The sequence below is a fragment of the Cervus canadensis genome, chromosome 29 (genome assembly GCF_019320065.1).
Source record: "Cervus canadensis isolate Bull #8, Minnesota chromosome 29, ASM1932006v1, whole genome shotgun sequence".
In the NCBI taxonomy this organism is placed as follows: domain Eukaryota; kingdom Metazoa; phylum Chordata; class Mammalia; order Artiodactyla; family Cervidae; genus Cervus; species Cervus canadensis.
Genome location: NC_057414.1, coordinates 25,437,552 through 25,454,240, shown reverse-complemented (window position 1 = coordinate 25,454,240; position 16,689 = coordinate 25,437,552). Strand labels below are relative to the sequence as shown.

Below are 16,689 nucleotides of genomic sequence, written 5' to 3'. Positions count from 1 at the left end.
ATGCAAAAATTGTTTGAACTGCTTAGAAATATAGGCAGGGTCATTGTCTGTTTTTATAGAATTAGGTGTTCTCATTATCGTGAAGTAAGTTGATAGGTGGGTTATAACATGTTGTGTAGTCTTACGTTAGAGCGGTGTTGCCCCTAGAAAAGAAGAATTTGTATTGATCGAGACATGTAAGAAGGAAGAGGAAGAAAGTTCAGGACAATGAGTTACAGTTATTTGCCATAAAATTTTCCTTCATTTGTCACAAGCCCTTCTAAAATTCCAGCAGTAAACATCCCTAAAAGTTAAAAGGCCAAAACAAAATATGATAGCACAATAAACAAATGCAATGTTTATTTCAAATAAACACATCATACTTCGTGGTTTTCATTGTGATCCACCCAAGCATTTCAACTGCATTTTCCAATATATTTGCAGTCTGAATGTATCTGCTGACCAAAGTTAATTCTGTTAAATGTTGTTTTCCCAGAATTTTTCTTTTGTTTCTAATTTGGCCTAATTTGGAGAAAGAACATTTGCTGTAGCTAGAACGACAATGAAAAACTAGCCTAGCAAAGCCTATGCAAATACTACTTTATTCTATAATAAATGTTTCAACAATTAAAAAATATTTTTTATTCATCATTTTATTTGCCATGTCTTATATCTTTCTATTAAAAGCATATATTTTACTTTTCTATAGCAACCATGAAATGTCTTGTATGTTAGCATTTTAGACCGTTGAACATATTTATCAAATCATATTATATTATATATATATATCCATTCCTATACAAATATATATTTATATTCATTAACAGCTCAAAATCTCTTCAGCTCTTCTGCAAGAAAAACCCCTTGTAAGAGTAAGCCAATGTTCAGCAATTAACACTTCAAAATCCTACTTCATTTGGAAATGACCCAGCCATTCAACAAACTTCCACTACTTAGTTCAGCACAACTCCAGAAACCTAAATCACTCCAATCCCAAGAGACCGCTCCAGATTACAGATAATAAATCATTCTATCAAAAATACAATTATTTCTAATAGAGCTTATCTAAAAGTTTTCATCTCATCTATTTATTTGTATATATATATAAAGAGTTACCTTTTTGTTGACAAACTTAGCCCACTCCAAACCAAGGCATAACAAAAGTATTACATAATGTTAATGACTCAAGACATGTCCCAACTAGATTAACAAATAATTATATTTAAATCACATTCACATTTAAATAAACATTATACCCAATATTGAACACGCTTCAGTTCATGTAAAGCTGAATCCAAACAGAGCTCATTAATTCCACACTATCCAAAAACAAAGACATACATTGAGACATAGATAATTTTAGATACATAGGCATAGTTCTCCGTTTGAAATTTAAAATATCCTTTTGTTTTATTTATTTATTTTGAGCGCCACCAATTTGTTAATGGCTGGAGTCCTAGATAGAGTGGGCTGAGTATCCCAAGGACATGATAAGAGTTAACTTAAAGTTTTTTCTTAGGCCTCTTTTTGTTTCCCAGGCAGAATTGGAGCTCCAAAAAAAAATATTTTAACAAGTTAACCTTTTCCTAATGCATGTGCAAGAAGAACCGGTTTTGCAATTTCAAAAAAGATTTTATTTTAATCAGTTTTCTCCGGAGTCTAAAGAATATCATAGCCATTCAGTGTCAAAAATATCATTTCTCCTTTTTGTAGCTATAGAATATTATTAATGATATATTCAAGAGGGAATTGCTGTCACATAGGAAGTAAAGCCTTGGCTACAAAATTTTGACAAATACTAGGACTGTTATGGAGAAGCCAATGGCACCCTATTTCAGTACTCTTGTCTGGAGAATCCCAGGGATGGGGGAGCCTGGTGGGCTGACATCTATGGGGTCGCATAGAGTAGGACACGACTGAAGTGACTTAGCAGCAGCAGTAGCAGGACTTTTAAGCATACCTTGAGGTAACATAGTCTACTGAAATCTTATATGAGGCCCGATATGATCAGGATAAGGGAGAGAGAAAGTGAATTTCTCCCGGTCTAAAGGGTGTAAAGGTATATTAAAAAAGCAATCTTGTGAATCAGTAATAATAATGTGCTAATTTTGAGGAATAGTAATAGGTGATGGGATCTCTGGTTGCAATGCACCCATAGGTTTCATAAAAGAATTAACTTTTCTAAACTCTGTTAAGAGACACCATTTGTTATATTTCCTTTTTATAACAAAAATAGGAGAGTTCCAAAAAGAGCAAGATTCTTCAATATGTTTCAATTTTAATTGTGTGTTTATAAGTTCTTTAGTAGCTTGTGATTTTTCTTTCGTAAGGGGCCATTGCTTTGTCCAAATAGGCTCATAATTTTTCTCAGTTATTTTAATAATTGTTTTGTTTGTTAAATGAGCAGTGGCCCCTAGGAAAAATGTGGAATGTATATCTGAGTTTGCCATTGCATAAGTAAGTCCCTTCCTATTAGATTAAGGGGTGCATCTATCACATAAGGTCTTAATGTTGTAGGTTGGCCTTTTGGTCTATCATATGTGTAGATTTGAATATTTTGATAAATTTCTTGTACTTTGGTTTGAGAAACTCCTGCAATTTGGCAAGAGACCTTTTGTATAGGTCAGGATTTGGGCCACAAGTGTTTGGAAATAATAATAATATTAGATCCAGTGCCAAGGAGACCAGAAAATCTTTTACCATTAATTTTGATATTTATATTTGGTTGGACATATTTAAATACCAATGATGTCCATAAGGATTGTTTTTTATCTGTATTGCCAAATCTGCCTGTCCGTACATTAGTAGAGGAGTTAATAGAAATGTAAGGCAAAAGAAGTAATTGAGCAATTTTGTCCCCCCTTTTGAATTGCCATAGAATCTGAGCTGACATCATAATTTGAATTTCTCCTTTATAATTTGACTCAATTATTCCAGGGTGAACAGTAATTTCTTTAGAAGCCAAATTAGATCAGCCAAGTAAAAGACTGAAGTTTTGTGGGGGCAGGGGTCCAAAAAGTCCAGTAGGTTTTCTAGAAGGGACTGCTTAAGGGTAAAGGAAAAAATCATTTAGGGCTGGTATATTAATGGCAGCACTGCTGGACATTGAGGGTTTGAGGGAAAAGATAGAATTTGCCCCTGGTTTTTGTTGCAGGGGACCTGGGAGGTCCCCTGTTTGGAGTTTCCTGGAATAGGTTTTCCTTCAATATCAAATTTAAATTTACTGTCTTTGGCCCAGTGCATTCCTCTATGGCAGCAAGGGCAAATTTTTGGAGGTTTTTATATTAGCCTTCTTAGGGCAGTCTCTTTTTAAATGGTTTTTATCTCCACATGTAAAGAATCCTTCATTTCCCTTTTTAAAAGGTAGTAGCCATTGTTTCAGCTAGTATTTGCATCTTTTAAGTTTTTGATCCTAGATTGTGACAAGCCTCCAAATAATCAATAATAGTCCTAGTCTCACAAATTGCAGCTATAGCTCTTTGACATTTCTGATTTGCATTCTCATAAGCAAGTAATTTCTCTAGCTGTTTTTTGGTTTCTTCTCCAATTACAGTATGGGAAATAGCAGCTTCTAATCTAGCTTAAAAATTAGCATAACTTTTCATTAGGTTCCAACAAAGGAGAGACTTTTGGAGTTACGACTGTTGGCAGAGGAGAAGCATTTGGAGCAGCCGGGGCAGTGCTAGTAAGATTTTGAGATATTTTGTATTGTTTTAATTGGGCCTTTTGTAAAGTTTAATCATTTAATTTATATTTATGTAATAAGTGTTCTGTCTGTTGCTGAATATTGGAAGGGCTAAAATGTACCTTGAAATGGCAGAATTACAGCTTTAGTAAGAGCCCATAGGGGCTAGAGATCAATTGGAATATTTTTTCCTTGTTTGGCTGCTCATTTAACATTTTCTTTGACCTGGAGCCAAGTTTCTAAATCAAAACTGCATTTATCAGGAAACTAAGGATCATGTTCAACTACTGTTTGAAGGCAAGCCTCTATTCATTGGCATGAAACCAGAAGTCCCTGAAATTTAAACAAATGGTGAAGTAAAGTAGAAAAATAATGGGGCTGGCCAGCCGTTTGACCCATGCCTTAGTACTTACCGACCTCAATAGGTCCCTGAGTCACTCCACCCGATATGCCACGTGTACCAGTGTCCCTGTTCTTGGCACCATTTGTTGGGGTCCTTTAATGGACCGGAACCTTGTGGTATGGAGTCAACGATAAGAAAGTAAAAGAGAGAAAGAGAGAGAGAGAAATAAAAAGACCGGGGACCTAAGCTCTGATGGAGCAAACGTGCTTTAATGATTTTCCTATGAGTATATATAGGCTGTGGTACAAGAAACTTCTTTTGGGAATGATAGAGATCAGAAAACCAAGTGTGCAGCAACCATTACCAAGGGAACAAGGGATAATGTTAGTCACAAGGTCAGGACACAATCCATATCTCAAGAAAGGGGAACGAGACTAAGCAGTTTTGTCCTAAAGAGAATGGTTACTAAAGGAGACCCAAGCCTGCCTCACACAATGACCTCAGTCCCTGGGAGCAGCGTGCTGTTCCGCTTGAAGAGGGACAAAGGATTCATGAGAGACAGCACGTAGGAATCCTCCCATCAAACATTCCCTGACATATCAGAAATTAATTACAGGTGACTTTTTCTTAGAAAAAAATGAAACCAAAGCCTCAGAATCTGAAAATGCCTTTCCAGGACCATGGGGTAAAATCACTAAGAAGAAAGCCCTGGGATATTCTGGCTTAAGAGAGTGAATTTCCAAACTTCATTTATATTCATGTTTTCCTTGTCCAAGATGGAGACTGAGATATGACAAGATGGAGACTCAGATATGACAGTTCATTTCCTAATTGTGAAGTCATGAGATTCAACTGAATCTTGCAGAGAAATTTGTCTGAAAGGAGAGAAGAGAATGTTCAGAATTATTAAGTGATGCAGTTTCTTAGTAAGTTCCCTCTCCATGGATGGAATGCTCTTTCTTCTACATTTATAGCTTTTAGTCTGTGATACATGGAGTGACTTATCCTTTCCTAGACTTTGGTTGCTCTTGTGTTTCTTTTTCTTTCATTCCTTTTTTTTTAATTAGAAGCAAAATTTTTTGGTTCCTACCCTGTAAATTCTTATCCACACTAGAGACAAAAGCAGGCTTTGGGGGTTGCTACCAAAAGAAGAGGAGTCCAAGTGAATGAAATAATGGTGAGATGAGAGAATGAAGATTCTCTCCTGGCTCAAACTTCTTTTCCATTATACTTTTGGGTAAAAGGCTAAATTTGATGCTTTTTGCTACTTAGTTTATAAAGCATTTATAAAGGATATTCTTGTCACTCATTTCCATGGTAATAGTATGTAAATTCTATGGGTTCAGTCTGGGCTACCCACCGTCATTCCCAGTGCATATATCACTTATGTGAGGAGATGTGAGAAATACTCTTTTTCTTCTATGAAACCCTTCTCCCCTGTTTTCACAGACCCCCTTAGAGAAAAATGGCTCCAGGGAATGATTCTTTCATAACTCAGTTCATTTTAGTGGGATTAACAGACCAATCAGTTCTTCAACTCCCCCTGTTTCTCCTGTTTCTAGTAATGTATATGGTCACTGTGATGGCAAATTTGAGCTTGATCATCCTATATGGGCTGAGTTCACACCTGCACACACCTATGTACTTTTTCCTCTTTAATTTGTCCTTCATAGGTCTCTGTTATTCTTCTGTTTTTACATCGAAAATGCTGATCAACATCATATCAGAGAAGAAGATTATCTCCTACATGGGGTGCATGACCCAGCTTTACTTTTTGTGGTTTTTGGTATTTCTGAAAGTTATGTGCTGACATCAATGGCCTATGATCGCTGCGTGGCCATCTGTAACCCACTCTTGTATAACATTGCCATGTCCCCTAAAGTGTGTTTCAGCCTTATGTTTGGTTCCTACCTGATGGCATTTTTTAAAGCAATGACCCTCATTGGATGTATGCTGAGACTGACCTTCTGTGATGCAAACACCATCAACCATTATTTGTGTGATATCTACCCTCTCCTCCAGCTCTCCTGCACAGGTACCTACATCCTTGAGCTGGAAGTTGTCATCATGTCAGGCATCAATATCACTGTGCCCAGTCTCACCATCTTTATCTCTTATGGCCTCATCTTCTCCAACATCCTCCACATCAAGTCCACAGAGGGCAGGTCCAAAGCCTTCAGCATCAGCAATTCCCACATCATTGCTGTTTCTCTGTTCTTTGGATCAAGTGCATTTGTGTATCTCAAACCATCTTCTGTGTCTGCGGATGATGGGAAAATATCCTGTCTTTTACACAAATATGTTTCTGATGATAAATCCCTTAATTTACAGCTTGAGGAACAAAGATCTTAAGCTTGCTTTGAGAAAAACCCTATGTGTGGCAGAGTTTTGATCAGAGACATTATCTTTCTGTGCATATAGTACAGGACAAGGAAATTCTGTGTGTTCAATTAAATATTTTTAGTCATGGCCTTGTTTTTCTCTTTTTTAAAATAACTTGCCTAAGAAAATTTAAGTTTTCTCTCAGTAATATATTTCCAGTTTTTCTGTCTGGGACTTCTTTTTTCCCCAAATGATTTGCACAATATCTCCTCCAGTTTTCCACTTAGTTATTAAAATTAAATTATAAATGTAACATATCTGTTATTTTCTAACTTCATTTCAAAGTTTTAATTTTTACTGGAAAAAAAAATGGTCTCCAAGTGATCAAGTTTGAGATCCCTTTAATATAATGAAGGAGCAATGATGAAAATCATCTAGATTTTCTAGAGCAGCAATCATCTAGATTTTCTAGAGCATCATCATTTTATTGGAGTTGTGCGTATCCTCCACATGCTTTAGAAGCATGTATCAAATACTATTATGATTTTACTCCCAGTTTTATATTCTCTGACTAGGAAGACTATTTCTCCTTTAAATTTCAGAGATTGAAGCCTTCATTAAGATATTGACTATAATTTATTTTGCATCTCTAAATATTTTGCATCAAGCTTCTTTGGGCAAGTGTTTTCTTTTTACTTTTGTTCAATGAAACCAGCAAATGACAGATCATATCAATATATTTATTTTATAGATGGTGAAATGAAGCTCAGAACGGTTAATGATTTAATGTCACAGCTTCATAAAGAGAAAATCTGGACTAAACAGTTAGCCTTCTAATTTTAAGTCTGCTACTTTTGTAGTTTGTTTACATCCACTTCATTCTATTCTATTTCTTTCAGTACAATAATTAATGAGAAGACATTTTAAATTTGAAGCTTAACATTTGTTTATTCAGGGAAATACATGAATTTCTCTCCTGCTGTTTGTTGCTTTTTTGTTGTTTGCTTGTTTAGGCAAAGAGTTTCATGGGTTTATTTGGGTGCGTAAAGAAGGTCTTTTGGGCTAGTGTATTGGTGAGATGATTGACTCAAATAGGAAGCTACTGGTTTTTTTTTTTTTTTTTAATTAAGAAAACTGAATTTGAGAATTTTTTATTAAGAGAATATGTCACGTCATTATGACAGACCTCAACAAGACACATGGTCAACAAATAAGAGGTCTTGTGTGGAAAGTATTCATGAGCATTAGGAGACAAATGTTGTTCTGAATATGTATGCTTTCTGTAGAGGACTGTAAATGTATTTCACTTTCTATAAATCTTTGATAAAGCTATGATGTACATGACTGTAAATTAGTAGTGTTTTGGGAAATGAAGGTGAAAAAAGTTGTGGTCGCATTTGGAACCAGGAAAGAAGAAGGCAGCAGATACAAGTAATAAAATTGTTAAGAGTATTTGAAACTCAGTTATGTAATAGGAATTTAGAGAAGAAAAATGATGGATAAAGTCCTTATGTATGACTCCCCTCTCCTTCCTGGAAGGGCCTAGATATATCATGGAACTCACAGGGTTTCTTTGGATAGGACGAAAGCTCAAGTTATTGGACTTTTTGAAACAGTTAAATCAACAGAACTGGAGAACTTGAGAACAACTAAATCACTCCTGTTTCTGTGGATTTCCAAGTGCTACTTCCATATGCAGTTCCTGGTACTAAGCCTCGAAGTCCTGCTGGTTAGTATAATGATAGCTTGAAACAAATTTTGGCGAATACACCAAATTTTGGCACTGACTTTACTGAAAAGCATGTTGGATTTTTTTTAAAGGAAAAATACTACCTTAAAAACCCTCAATATGATGTGTGAAGATATAATGAAAATAATTTCCAAGATACTTTAACAATATTATTATATATCATTTTCCTAATCTCCACTCAATATTTGGGTGTTGTGAAATTTAGCATAGCTGATTTGTTGCATTTTTTAAATTTTTTAAAAATTTTTTAGTTGTTTGGCATGGCTAAATCTCTGTCTTATGGTTAAAATGACCACTCATCTCCCATCTCCTGACCACTAATATCAACATGCTTCTTTTTCACTGAAACAGTTATATTTATTTAAAATAGTTGATCTTGGTTGGAGTTTCCTTTTTTTTTATTTTTTTATTTTTTATGTTCTGTTTCCAGCTTGTTTCCCCTATAATAACAAAGGTGTGTCTAAGCAAGTTCGTATGTCAAGTCATTTGGAAACGTTTCAGATCTCCATCCACTCACTCTGTTATGTATTTTATAAATATTTGAGGTTTCCCAAGGGTAGGACTTCCCTGGTGGCTCAGTATAAAGAAACCACCTGACAATGCAAGAGACTCGAGCTCAATCCCTGGGTTGAGAAGATCCCTTGAAGGAGGAAATAGCAACCCATGCCAGTATTCTTGCCTGAAGAATGTCATGGACAGAGGAGCCTGGCGGGTTACAGTCTGTGTGGTTGCAAAACAGTTGGCACAACTTAGCAACTGAGCAACAACAACAGCAAATGGTGGGTTAGTGTGGTCACTAATGTTTAATCTCATGAGCTTAAAAATTCAGGTAAATGTGTTCATTTTCAGAGAAGGTAAACTGTCTTGACAATTAATTTTATATTTTACTTATTTGAAAAAATTAATATATTTAAAAATACAGTTTGTAATAATTAAGTGTGGCAATTTAAATTTAAGAGAGGCAAGTTTGCTGATAGTTAATCAGTTTAAGTACTTTTTATTTTACAATAAGCCTGTCTATCATTTGGATTTTCTTCAAAAGGAGGGAAATCAAGTCAGAGTATTTTACTTGCACAGGTTAGTTTTTCTTAGTAATTTTTGCTTTTTTGAGCTATGTGAATGACACTGACACCTTTTGAGGGAAGGAATTGAAAAGTTGCTGCTGAGCTATGAAAGATACCTGGATTCTTTGCCTCCAGAGGAGAAGAATTCAATCCAGGGCTAGTGATGAGGCTAGATGGCTAAGAGCTTTTGTTGAATAAAGTTTTATTAAAGTATAAAAGATATAGAGAAAGCTTTTGGCATAGACATCAGAAGGGGGCAGAAAGAGTGCCCTCCTCCCCCCACCACTAGTCTTTAGCTGGATGTTATATAGCTACTTGATATATATATATTCCTATTGCCATTTTATTAATTCCTTGGGGTTGATTTTATAGACCTTTTTTCTTCTCTTATGTTTCCTGACTACATAATTCCCTTTAACATTTGTTGTAAAGCTGGTTTGGTGGTACTGAATTCTCTTAACTTTTGCTTGTCTGAAAAGCTTTTAATTTCTCCATCAATTCTGAATGAGATCCTTGCAGAGTACAGTAATCTTGGTTCTGGATTTTCCCCTTTCATTACTTTAAATATATCCTGCCATTCCTTTCTGGCCTGCAGCATTTCTGCTGAAAGATTAGGTATTAAGCATATGGGGTTTCCCTGAATGTTACTTGTTGATTTTCTCTTGCTTCTTTTAATATTATTTCTTTGTATTTAGCTTCTGTTAGTTTGATTAGTATGTGTGTGCTGTGTTTGTCCTTGGGTTTATCTTATATGGGACTCTTTGGCCTCTTGGTCTTGATTGACTATTTCCTTTTCCATGTTGGGGAAATTTTCAACTATAATCTCTTCAAAAATTTTGTCATATCCTTTCTTTTTCTCCTCTTCTTCTGGGACCCCTGTAATTCTAATATTGTTGTGTTTTGTTCCAGAGGTCTCTGAGACTATCCTCAGATCCTTGCATTTTTTTCATTCATGTATTTCATTTCACTTATTCTCCTCTTTAGAAGCTATTTCCACCTTTTATCTTCCAGCTCATGGATTTGTTTTTCTGCTTCAGATAGTCTGCTATTGATTCATTCTGTAGCATTTTTAATTTCAGCAATTGTGTTGTTTGTGTGCATATGTTTATTCTCTAAGTCTTCTGGATCTTTAATTCATTCTTGCATTTTCTCCATTCTGTTTTCTAGGTTTTTGATCATCTTTACTATCATTATTCTGAATTTTTTTCAGGCAGTTTGCCTATTTCCTCTCCATTTACTTGGACTTCTGTATTTCTAGTTTGTTCTTTCATTTGTGTAGTGTTTCTCTGACTTTTCATTATTTTTCTTAACTTATAGTGTTTGAGGTCTCCTTTTCCTCAGCTTCAAGGTTGAATACTTTCTTCCTTTTGGTTTCTGCCTTTCTAAAGTTGGTCCAGTGGTTTGTGTAATTGTCACATAGGGTGAGATTTGTGCTGAGGTTTTTTGTGTGTTTGTGTGTTTTTCTTCTTATGGGAAAGGCTGAGTGAGGTAGTGAATTTGTCTTCTGATGACTGGGTTTGTACTTTTGTTTTGTCTGTTTTTTAGATGAGGAGTCTTGCACAGGGTGGTACTGGTGGTTGGGTGATGCCAGGTCTTTTATTCAAGTGGTTTCCTTAGTGTGAGTTCTCACTATTTGATTCTCCCTGGTGTTAGTTCTCTGGTAGTCTAGGGTCTTAGAGTCAGTGCTCCCACTCCAAAGGCTTAGGGCTTGATCTCTGGCTAGGAACAAAGATTCCACAATGGTTTGTTATGGCATTAAGTGAGATAAAACAAATACCCAAAAATGATAAAACAAAGATGAGCTCCAGACAAATGGCAGTTACAAAATTAGGCAAATAATTAAAATAATGGAATATACTCATATACATATACACTGATGAGCAAAGTCAAATCAGTTCAACAAAAATAAAGTACTGTAGATTGACCTGATGAACAAAAGAAATAAAAAAAATATATTTACCAGTTATGAACAAAGTTAACTAAAGCACATACTGGAAAACAAAACTAAAGCAATGTGCCAAGTGTGGAATAAAGCAACGAGAACAAAAGTAACAAATATGTTGAGAGGAAAGGAAAGAAAGAAAACAAAGAAAGAATAGGTATGCAAAGTTAAAGACAGTTAGATGAATAAGATTTATATACACTAAAGTTTAACTGCAAGGGGAAAATAACAATCAGAAAGGCAAAAAAATAAATACATATAGAAAAAACATGATAGGTTTAAAAAAATTAAAAATTAAAGTTTTAAAAAGAGAAAAAAAAATGTAAGTAGAGAGAAAATAGAAAAAAAAAAAGGAAAACTCCACAGAACTGCAAATGCCAGATGCAAAGACAGAGATTTATAGCAACAATAAAAGTTGTGACTGAATATACACAAATGCATATATACCCATAAACAAAATTGAGACAGTCCAACAAAAATAAAGTGCAGTAGATTGACCCAGTGAACAAAGGAAACTAAAAATCATATCTACCAAAACAAAACTAACTAAAGCACAAACCAGAAAACAAAAGTAAAGCAAGATTCCAGTTGGGGAATACAGCAATGAAAATAAAATAACATATATGTTGAGAGGAAAGGAAAGAAAGAAAAGAAGGAAATAATAGATATGCAAAGTTAAAGAGATAGAAAAGAAGATTTTTATACATTAAAGACTAACTGCAAGGGGAATAGTACAGTAGGAAAAGCAAACAAAGGAATAAATATAGAAGAAATAATAATAAATTTATAAAGTTAAAAATTAAAATTAAGAAAAGAGAAAAGAAAGAAAAAATGGGGGGTGGGGCAGTCCACAGAACTGCAAAAGCCCATTGTAGAGGCAGAGGTTTATAAGAATAATAAAAAAAATGTGACTGAGAAGAAAAAAAAAAAAAAGGCTCAAAAGCTTAATCGCATTTCATAGTGTCATAATACCAATAAAGTTGATAACTGCAACAGAGGGGATACAAAGGGGCGGTGGGGTAGAAGAAGAAGAAGAAGAAAAAAAATTGAAAGAATTTAGAGAACAAGTCAACACATGAGAATAATAAATGTTTTTCTTGAGTCACTACTGTCAGAGTCCTTTCCCTCACTGAGAATCACAGTTCACCTTACTTCCCTAGAATGCCCTCCAACACTGTGCTGACCTCTGGACCTGCTCTGGGGCAGCTCAAATACTAATCTGGTCCTACTCATATGTGTTCTTGCCTCCAATGTCCACAGCTATCAGAACTAGTGTGTTTTCTTTTGTGGGAGCTCTCAATGACCTTTTATATATTCAGACACAGAGTCTGCCTAGATGATCATGTGGACTTAATCTGAAGCCTGTACACTGGTGGGAAGGCTTTTTCCTTAGCCACACTGCCCCTGGGTTTCAATTGCTGTTTTATTTCTGCCTCTGCACATGGGTTGTCCACTGGGGTTTGCTCCTGAGTCTGCCCTGGAGGACTTGGGTTTGCCCTTGTGAGGGCCAGGTGCGGAGGTGGTGCAGCTGCTTGGGGCACAGGGGTTCTGGCAGCACCAGGTACTCAGGGGAGTTGGCAGCTAGGGCAGCAGAAAATATAGTGCTCTAGAAGGGTAAGGCAATCAGTATTGGCCAATATACTTTAGTATTCTTTCCTGGAGAACCTCCCGGACAGAGAAGCCTGGCAGGCCACAGTCGATAGGGTTGTAAAAAGTTGGACACGGCCAAAGAAAAGCGGCTCACATAGATACAAGGGTTTTTGTTTTTGTTTTTGTTTTGCCTGTGGCGGCACTGCCCCAGTGAGAGTTGAGTGTGAAGGTAGTTCAGCTGCTTGTGGGTGCCAAATGTGCAGGCACACGGACTGCCTCCACCACAGGAGTTACGGCCCTATCAGAGTCTTTTTTTCAAGCCTCTTGTAGCTGGCGACCAAAAGTCCTCTTTGGCCAGTCTTCCTCTGTAGCTCTTCCCATTCGGGCACTTAGAGGGCTCCCTTGCCTGGGGTCCTTTTCTGTTGTTCGGCACATCAGACACAAAGAGGGACCTCCCTGGCTGGGGTCCTACTCTGCAGTTCATCGTGTCTGGTGTTTTATGGGCCAGCTTCTCTACTGTTCAGCTGCCGATGCTGGCCTATGGGGAGAGAGAGGTTACAGTGATGGTTCCACCCCCTACACGTGACTCAGCAGTATCCCCTTGCTTCCATGGCTGCCCAGGTCTCCTCCACAGGCATTTCCCACCACAATCTCCTCCCTCACATCTCCTCAATCTGTCTGCAATCAACAGCAGCCCGCTCGCCCTGGGATTGCTCCACAATCCCTAAACTCTAGCTGCCAGCTACTGTGCCTTCCATGAGACCTGCATCCCTGCCCGAAGTATGTATGGCTGCAGCAAGGGCTGTCTGAGTCTTATTCCATTTAGGCTGCCACAGATCAGCTGTTTCTCTCTCAACCTTAAATGTTTCTCCTCTGACTCAGACAATTGCCCCAATGTGGTGATGGGACCCCTGCTTCAGTTCCCCCACCCACCAAGGGCAGGTCCAATCCTACTAACACTCCTGTTTTGCTCCCTAGTTTCTTCATTCTACCGAGTTTTGCGTGGTTCTATATATTTTGTCCACTGGTCAAGTACTCCTGTCTTCTCTCAGCTGATGTTTTGCATGCGCTTCTGTATCTGAAGGTGTATTCCTGACGTGTCTGTGAACAGAGATGAACTCCACATCCACCTACTCCTCTGCCATCTCCTTCTCTCCTGACCTCCTTTAATATTCAAAGAAACAATACAAAAGGAAGGTGATAGTTTTCCTATCCAGCTTATTTTAAATCCATTATTTTGTAAAGGACATTATAGAATGTTGACAAAATTATTGTTAGACATACCTGTGTATGATAACTAGCTTTACACCTCCTAATTTTGAGCACTGCTATGCTCTTTTTTAAAGTACTGCCTTAAATGTTGATACCCTGACCATTTAAATGTTGAATAGTAACAATTGTAACTTCACAAAGTAATTATAAGAATTAAATGAGAAAAATAGAGTGGAATATTTAGTATATTAAATATATTTAATATTAATAATATTATTATATTTAATAAAAATAGAGTGGAATATTTAATATATGTATTGCAAAGGCCCATAGAGTCAAAGCTATGGTTTTTCCAGCAGTCATGTATGGTTGTGAGATTTGGACCATAAAGAAAGCTGAACACCAAAGTAGTGATGTTTTTGAAATGTGGTGTGGAGAAGACTCTTGAGAGTCCCTATGAGTGCAAGGAGATCAAGCCAATCAATATAAAGGAAATCAATCCTGAATCTTCATTGGAAGGACTGATAGTGAAGCAGAAGCTCCAATGCTTTGACCACCTGATACAAAGAACTGACTCATTAGAAAAGGCCCTGATGCTGGGAAAGATTGAAGACATGAGGAGTACGGGATGACAGAGGATGAGATGGGTGGATGGCATCACTGACTAGATGGACATAAGTTTGAACAAGCTCTGGGTGTTGGTGATGAACAGGGAAACCTGGCATGCTGCAGTCCATTGGATCACAAAGAGTTGGACATAACTAAGCGATTGAACTGAACTGAACTGTTTTAATATATTGGATGGTAGACAGTAAGTACTTGAAAATGTTACTTATTTTTAAAATTATCACATCATGAAATATTGTATATGTATTTTATTGTATATATGTGTGTATATATATATGTATATGTATATACACATCAATACTAGGTCCTTGATGTAAATGACAACTCTGTATTTCTTTTTAATATCTACATTGTCTACTCACTTTGAAAACTTTCAAGTAGCTTGATCTCACAGAACTGCACAAATTAAAAATCATAGACAAAATTTGTGTACTTCTTTCTGCTTCATCATGATTTTACTTATACATTAATGTTTCATATACAATCCAAAAAATCTCTTAAATTTGGGGTATGATATATCCTACCTTCCTTGGTGGCTCAGATGGTAAAGAATCCACCTGCAATTCTGGAGACCTGGCTTCAGTCCCTGGGTTGGGAAGATCCCCTGGAGAAGTAAATGGCTACCCACTCCAGTATTCTTGCATGGAGAATCCCCATGGACAGAGGATTCTGGTGTGATACAATCAATGGGGTCACAAAGAGTAAGAAATGACTGAGCTACTAAGAACACACACACACACAAACACCTTCAATTACAGTTCCTCTGATTCAATATGATTTTAGGGATGTTATTTACCCATTCTGGAGTTCAGTTCCTACATCTGGAAAAATGTGAATGGTATTCAACATGTTGAGATGTTAATATAGCCAATTAATAATGTATAAAATTTTTAAAGAGAATTTATTGGCACATAGAAACTAAACAATGTAACTTATTTTGTTACTTTTCTTTACAGAACTGGTTTTGAGTCATGATATAATTCTGTCTCACATTGTACTTTTAGAGTTTAACATGCCTTACTCAACAAGCTGTGTTAAATACCTCTGTTTTAACCAGAACAAGGACTACAAAGAGGTAGGAAACTTTAGTAGAAAGGCTAAGAGTAATCTATTGGTTTGGAGTAGGTATTTTAGATAATCCTGGGACTAAGCAACCAAAGACAATTCAAACAGATAGATGACCAATGACAGTGATAGCTGATAGCTTCCAAATGGATGTCTGAGATGAGAGGTGGCAATAGAGTTAGAAGAGTTTGGCTCCAGAGATGTAATTAAGCATGGTCAAGGCACAGAGTAAAATTAATGGAAAACAATTGGAGTTGGACAAAAGGATCAGGACTCTATCTCCTTAAAGTCCTGAAACAGAAGAGAGAAGTCCAGTTCTGGGAAGAGTTCCAGTTGGCAATGAAGGCAAACCACCTTATTTAGGAAAGCAAAGTAGGAATGTGGGATCCAAAAATTATTACTGAATGAGTAGAAAACGTGACTTCTGCCGTATTTTCTCTCTTTGATAAAAACTCTTTAGGGAACAAGGGCTTGTTCCATTCCAGCTTCATCCCAAGAGCCAGAAGATGTATCTGCCCTTTTGATTCTCAAGATACTGGATAGATTAGAAATAACTGACAGGGGCTTCACTGGTGATCCAGTGGTAAAGAATCCACCTGCCAATGCAGGAGACATGGATTTGATCCCTGATCCAGGAAGAAACCACATACCATGGAGCAACTAAGTCCACAGTAAGAGAAGTCACCATGAGAGGCCCACACATCCCAACTGGAGAGTAAACCCCACTCACTGCAACTAGAGAAAATCCCATGGAGCAACAAAGACCAGCACAGCCAAAAAATAAATAACTAAATGAAAGCAATAGCTGACAGATTTGTTACTGAGGTTCTGCTTCCTCAAATTAAAAAACAAACAAACAAACAAACAAACTCATCTGGGACTCAGAATTTCTTCTATTCAACAAATGAACTGTTGATTCCATATAGTCAATCCCCAGCTAACTCTTGTTTTCTCCTTACCTTCCCTGAATCTACTTTACTTTCACTGTTGGAAAATGCTTTGCGAAAACTTATCCTAGCATGATGGAGGGAGGGATGTTTTTGCTAAATCTTATTTTAAACACAGAGAAATGAGAGCCTGACTTGCTTAGTATAAAGTTTCACACAGGAA

At 36.7% G+C, this 16,689-nt stretch overlaps 1 pseudogene; it reads left to right on the top strand.

The window, feature by feature from the left end:
* The first annotated feature begins 5,472 nt into the window (after nucleotides 1-5,472).
* Nucleotides 5,473-6,399, top strand: LOC122431274 (annotated as a pseudogene).
* Nucleotides 6,400-16,689: the final 10,290 nt, after the last annotated feature.